Below are 6,359 nucleotides of genomic sequence, written 5' to 3' on the forward strand. Positions count from 1 at the left end.
AGCATCCTATTAATCTTATACCAGTGCCACGCGCCTCAACTCTCCAATCAACATATCAATCAAATCACTAGTCATCTGTAAAACAATACACAGTATGTGTATCAATATTAAAGCGTATAACATCATATCATCATCAATAAATGAATAGATAAATCAGCGCAAAAATGAATGGATTGATCTAGTTCTTCAAAATCGCCAGCATTGACAAGACAACGGAGGCGCCGATGAGGGCAACGGAGGTGGAGACAGATCCGGTAGCTCCGACATCAGGAGCCGGAGCCGGCGAGGGCGACAAGTTGAAATCCTGAGCGGAGGCGGCGGCGGCGAAAAGAACCGTGACGAGGAGGAGAACGAAGGCCTTGAATGCAGTCACTGGCGCCATAAAGACAGGTGCAGAGAGAGAGAGAGAGTCGAAGAGGAAACTAGAGAGCGTTCCGGTTATGGAGCTTAAGGACGGCGGACAGGAGAGATGATGAGAAAGACGCCGGGGGTGAGGGGTATATATAGGGGGGAGGAAGAGAGAGAAAGCGCGTGGGTAGGCAGCGTGGGACAGGTGGCAGAGAGGGAGCGCGTGAACGGAGGGAAGGAGTCTTGTTTCCGTGAGAACAGAGAGTGAGAAGCCAATTCGTTAACCTACTAGGTGCCTCCTATGTTGACTGCTGCTGCAACGGCTTAGCGCGGAGTGACGGTGTGTGTGAAGCATCTCGCTTTCTTTCTTTTCTAGACTAAACAACCCAACTGGCTCGTCCATTGCATTATGCAATTCCAGTTAGATTTGAAAATCGCCTTTCTGAGATGACCCCAACAAGAATAATGAGAAGAAGAAGAAATCATGTATGTTAACATCAGAATGAAATAATGGAGATTCATAGAACTTACTTTATTCATGAATCATCACTCAGTCGTGCTTATGACAGTTCATTTTGTGCCTGGCAAATGCCTGGGGTTATTTATTTATTAGAAAAATAATATAATAATAGAAAACAAAGTTATAACATTAAATGTAACAGCAAAATAATGGGCTTCTTTTTTTCAAAATGGAAGAGCATGAGAACGTACTCTCTTTAATTTTTTTTTATAAATCACTTTCAATATGCTTCACTAAAATTAATAAAAATTTTAAATTTCATTAATTTTATGTTAAAATTTAATGAGTTTTTACTTTTATTCTTAATAAATATTTTTAAATTTTATTATTGATATTATTATTTAAAGTATTTAATAAGAGCAAAAATATAAAGAGGAGTATATGAAATTAACAAGTGCCGTATAAATAAGATTAACTTTTTTTCTCTCTCTGTCATATAAATAAAACTAGAGAAATATATGTAATTTAGGAGAACTAATAGGTATTCTAATAGCAATATCATCTCCTTCTTTTAATAATTATCCTATAAACAAAGGCTAGATTAAGGGTAAATTAATAGTTAAATGTATAAAAAAATGATAATAAAATCTTTCAAATTATATAAATAATAATCATATCTCTCAAAATATTATAATTCTACTAAAGTCTTTAGGGACTTCTATGTCAATTAATTTTAAAGTGAAAAGGCCATCTTACCCCTATTGAAAATAACAAGGTCCAATAACAACTTTTGCTTAAGGAATAATAATTTTTATTTTGTAAATCGCAAGAGTTAAACAAGAAATTATAATTTATTAAATGTAATTTTTGTAATTGAAAAATAAGTTTTCAAAACAACAAGCCCCCAATCACAATTTGTGTTTAAGGAATAATAACTTTTATTTAAAAAATCACAAGAATTGAACAAAAAATCACAATTTATTAACAAAGATAAAATAATCTTTTTAATTTAAAATTTATTGATATAGAGGTCTCTAAAAACTTCAATAAAATTATGACATTTTGAGATATCAGATTGTCATTTATATAATTTGTGAAATTTTATTATCATTTTTTTTGTTTATAACTTTGAGAGAATTATTAACAAAACCAAATAATGAAATTAGTTATTCATAAAGACATCCTTCAGGTTAAAAAAAATATTCATTTAAGACATCTAATTTCTGAAATTATTTCTAAGGATTTCTTTTCAAGGAGAAAAAAGGTAACCTGACTAAAATGCTTTTCATGTTTCAACATTATCTAATAATCACATTGAAATTTTTTGGAATATCGCTTCTAAATTTAGCACTCTAGTTCCAAAATATGCTATTAGTAGATTCATTACGACAATTTATGTCATATTTCTTAAAAAGAAATTCTCAGAGAGGACAAGTAAGGAGTTGTTTAATTTTGTTTCCATTTTTTTATTTTTAAAAGGTATTTTATAAAATGAATTTTAAAAATAAAACAAAAAATATATTTAACTATATTAATTTAAATATAATTTTATAGTTAACAAAAGGACCAATAATAATAAGGGTCTACTACGGCTAATTTTCATTGCTATCTATAGAGTTGAGAATAAAGACTGAGCCTGATGGACCACCCGTTTAAGCTCATTTTAATAAAGGTTTGGACTTAAAAATTTGATATTTTTTAGAATAATCTGGCTTCGAAACCCGACCCTTTTAAACCCTAAAAAAATGGGCTCGAGCGGCCCGTCAAACCCATTTAACTTTTTTTTTGCTTCTATGTTAAACTTTGGAGAATGGCTGAATTGGGGTTAGACTTTCAACTTTCAAAAAACCCTACGCAGCACACTCATACTTAGTCTATCACTCTCTCACTCTTAGACCTGTAACAGAGTTGGAAATAACATTTTTTTTGTGAATGATAATGAGGGAGATCTTAATTAGCATTGATAATGAATTTTATCTTTATCTTATTTGGACTTTTAAATCTTGAGTTTATTTTTTAAATTATGTAAGACTTTAATTTAATGTATTTTGAATTTTAGAAAATTCTAAGTAAATTAAAATGTTAAATTTTATTTTATTTTTTTCATAAATAGGCTTATGGGCTCGACCCTGAGCCCTTTAAATAAGGGCCGGACCTCAACTTTTGTGTGAAATTAGAGTAATTGGGCTTTCAGGCTTAAGCCTATAAGGGCCGAGCCAATATAGGCCAAGCCCACCCGTTTCCCAACTCTAGCTATCCACAATGGCCAACGGTGGCAATTGACATTAGGTGAGGGTGGTGGCTAGTATTGTAGACAACGGTGGCGGTGAGTGGTGGTGATTGATGGTAGCAACTAATAGTGATAGTTAATGGTGGTGATTGACACCAGTAATTAATAGTGATAGCTCGTCGGTAATGATTATTGGTGGTGACCAACAATGACTAACAACAATGGCCAGTGATGGTTGATTGACGATAACTAATGATGGTTAGTTAATAATGACTAATGGACATAGCAAAAAATCACAACCATCAAGGGTGACAAACTAACAATTAGGAATGATGGGTGATAATTATTGGTGGTAACGAATAGTAATATTTAATGGTTAAATATAGTATGCTTTAAAAACAAAAGTAACTCCAGCATGTTTCCATTTTCATATTTTAAAAATAAAATAAAAAAATATTTAAAAAAATCATTTAAATGCCAAATACTCTCAAAGGAAAACAATTTTTAAAAATAAAAGTCAAACGCAAGCACGTGCCTAAATTACCTGGTCCTCATTTATAATTCTTCCATTAACTGAGTCACCGGCCCAGTCCAGCACCAACTTATGGACTCGTAAGCTTGAACGTGACTCGGCCTCCTCTCCAACCATCCAAATAATTAAACTGAGTCACTTCAGGCCTAAAAGAAATTTAAAAAAAAAAAAATATGGGAACAAATGGAGTCCCAAATTATGTCCTCAAAAGATTTAAAAATTCTATTTTAGGCCCTTAACTCTTGATTTATTGTTAAATGACAAACATAAATACAAAACATAGAAAAACAAACAGCACAAAAATACAAACCAATGTTAAGCAAAACAATATTAACATCAAAAGCAAGATTAATACTATATATTTACGGCATCAAAATATCAATTCCTTTTTAAATTTCATAAAAAAGTAACCTCAAGTACAAAGAATAATCGATACAGTTTAAACAAGACAAGACCTTGGTAATTGTTTTTTCATCAAAGATAACCTACCATCAAGATAACTAGTATTATGCATAATTGCATATTTTCTGTACTCTAAAATCATTTTTAATCTACTCTAACAGTAAAACAGAAATGTACACAAGTTTTAATATCACTATCAAAGCTTCGTAAGTGCTAAGGGTTCTTGTATTTTCAAATTACAGGTACTTCTCTATATACTTTCATTTGTTATTAAGTCTTAGTTATTTGCTTGAGAAAAATTGTCATTCTATCTTCTTAATCAGTCGTTGTCCTTCAAACATTGCATTTTACTTGTAAGAAAAATGGCAAAAAGATACTTGTAATTTTCTATTAAGTTTTAGTCATTTGTCTTAGCGAAATTGTCATTCTATATTTATTGTAGATTATTTAATAAAAATAAATATAAAAATATAAGTAATTACTTTATTGGAGATAAGATTTAATTAAAATACTTTATATTTTTGAACAGAAGAAATAATCATTATCCTCCATACATTGTATTTTACTAATAAAAAATATTATTAAATAATCACTATCAATCTATCATCTATATGTTTCATTTCAAATTTTAAATTAGAGAAAATTTGTTATTTCGCCAAAAACGCATACATTAGACAAGCCCCTATAAACTACGCAATAATTATTACATTTTGCAGTACTTTTTTATCATTTATATAATTCAATGATATTGTTTTATCATTCTCCTTTATTTTGAAAAAAAAATTAATTGATCTTTTTTAAAAAGCAAGGACTAATATTTTAAATGGATCAAACTATAAAAAATGAGTTGTAAAAGTTAAAGTTTAAAAATTAAGTTTTAACTGAGTCAAGATTATAAGAACTAAATTATAATAAATTAAAATTTACAGATTAAGTTTTAATTGAATCAAAACTATAAAAGTCACATGATTAATTTTATTTGTTTAATCAAAGATAACATATCATGCATAAAGAGATATATAGTAGGTTAATGAATATCCTAAAATATAAAATATTACAAAAATAGCATTTTGAATTCTGAACTTTGGAACTGTGCAAAAACACTATCAAGGTGTTAGGGTCCACAACTACAAAAGAAATATTACTATCAATCTAATAACGTATAAAGTGGACCACTTTATCTTTTTAAAAGGTGACTAATAAAGTAGATCGAAGGGAGTATGAGTTGGGCTAGGCCGCCCACTATTTGATTTTTCATATTATTATATTTATTTTTTATCTATTTATTTATTAACACATTAAAATTTCCTCAAGCCTCAAAATTTGTAAGTTTCAGCTTAATTTATGTATTTTGTTTATTAGTAGAATTTTTTATAATTATAATTAAATAATCATAATATGATAAATTGAAACATTTATTTTAACTGTTTTTCTTTAATCTCACCTAATCCCATAATTTGTCTCTTTTTCTAAAAATTATTTCCTTAACTCTTTTTTAAATAAATTCTATTTTCTCAATTAATTACATGATCAAGTCCCAGTGTTACTTAATCTAAAAATAAAAATTGCAATGTTTCACTCAAAATTTAAAAGTTGAGAGTATTTTTTATACATTTTAAAAGTTTAAGATTTATGATACTATTTAGATAATAATTTAAAGTTTAAGATGCTCATTAATCTTATATGTGCATAGCTGAATATTTTCTGTATTTGAAAGTCTTTTTTAATTAACTTTTTGCAGTAAAAAAAAGTATTTGCACAACTTTTAATATCAAGGCTTTTTTTGTTTTTTTTGGTCGAAATATCAAGGCTTCTTAAGTGCTAAGTCTTCAATTTTGGTCCATACATTGTCCTTTACTTTTTAAAGCGATATTGCTGAAAGCACTACCACAGATTTTAATATATCTTTATGAAAAATAAGAAAGGTAAGCCAGTTTGTGGGTTTTCGTATTTGTGGGTTTTCGTTGCTCACTTTACATAGTCTGAATTTTTTGGTTAAAAAAAATGCATTGTACAATATTAGGATAAAAAATAAAAAATCATAAAAAAATATATATTTCTATATTTTTATTTTTATATCATTTTTATCGTATTATAGTACCATCATACAAGATTTTTAGTCTTCAGCAGGCAAGCTAGCTTCTTTTGTTGGTATTCAAATTTCAGGCATGATTTCTTTCTTTCTTGAGAAAATTATTGCCAAGGACAGCTAGAGAAACATATTCACAGTTAAAGATCAATTAATTTTAAAATTTCACTACAATCTCAAAAGTTTTAACTGTAATTAATTTATACTGTGAAAAGATAAAAATGCCCTTATAATGGTTGTGTGTTCAAAGTTAGTGAACAACACACTATTTGAGAAAAAATAACTCCCTTTTTCATTT

The sequence above is a fragment of the Prosopis cineraria genome, unplaced genomic scaffold (genome assembly GCF_029017545.1).
Source record: "Prosopis cineraria cultivar Desert tree isolate PC_DT_omini unplaced genomic scaffold, ASM2901754v1 PC6, whole genome shotgun sequence".
In the NCBI taxonomy this organism is placed as follows: Eukaryota; Viridiplantae; Streptophyta; class Magnoliopsida; order Fabales; family Fabaceae; genus Prosopis; species Prosopis cineraria.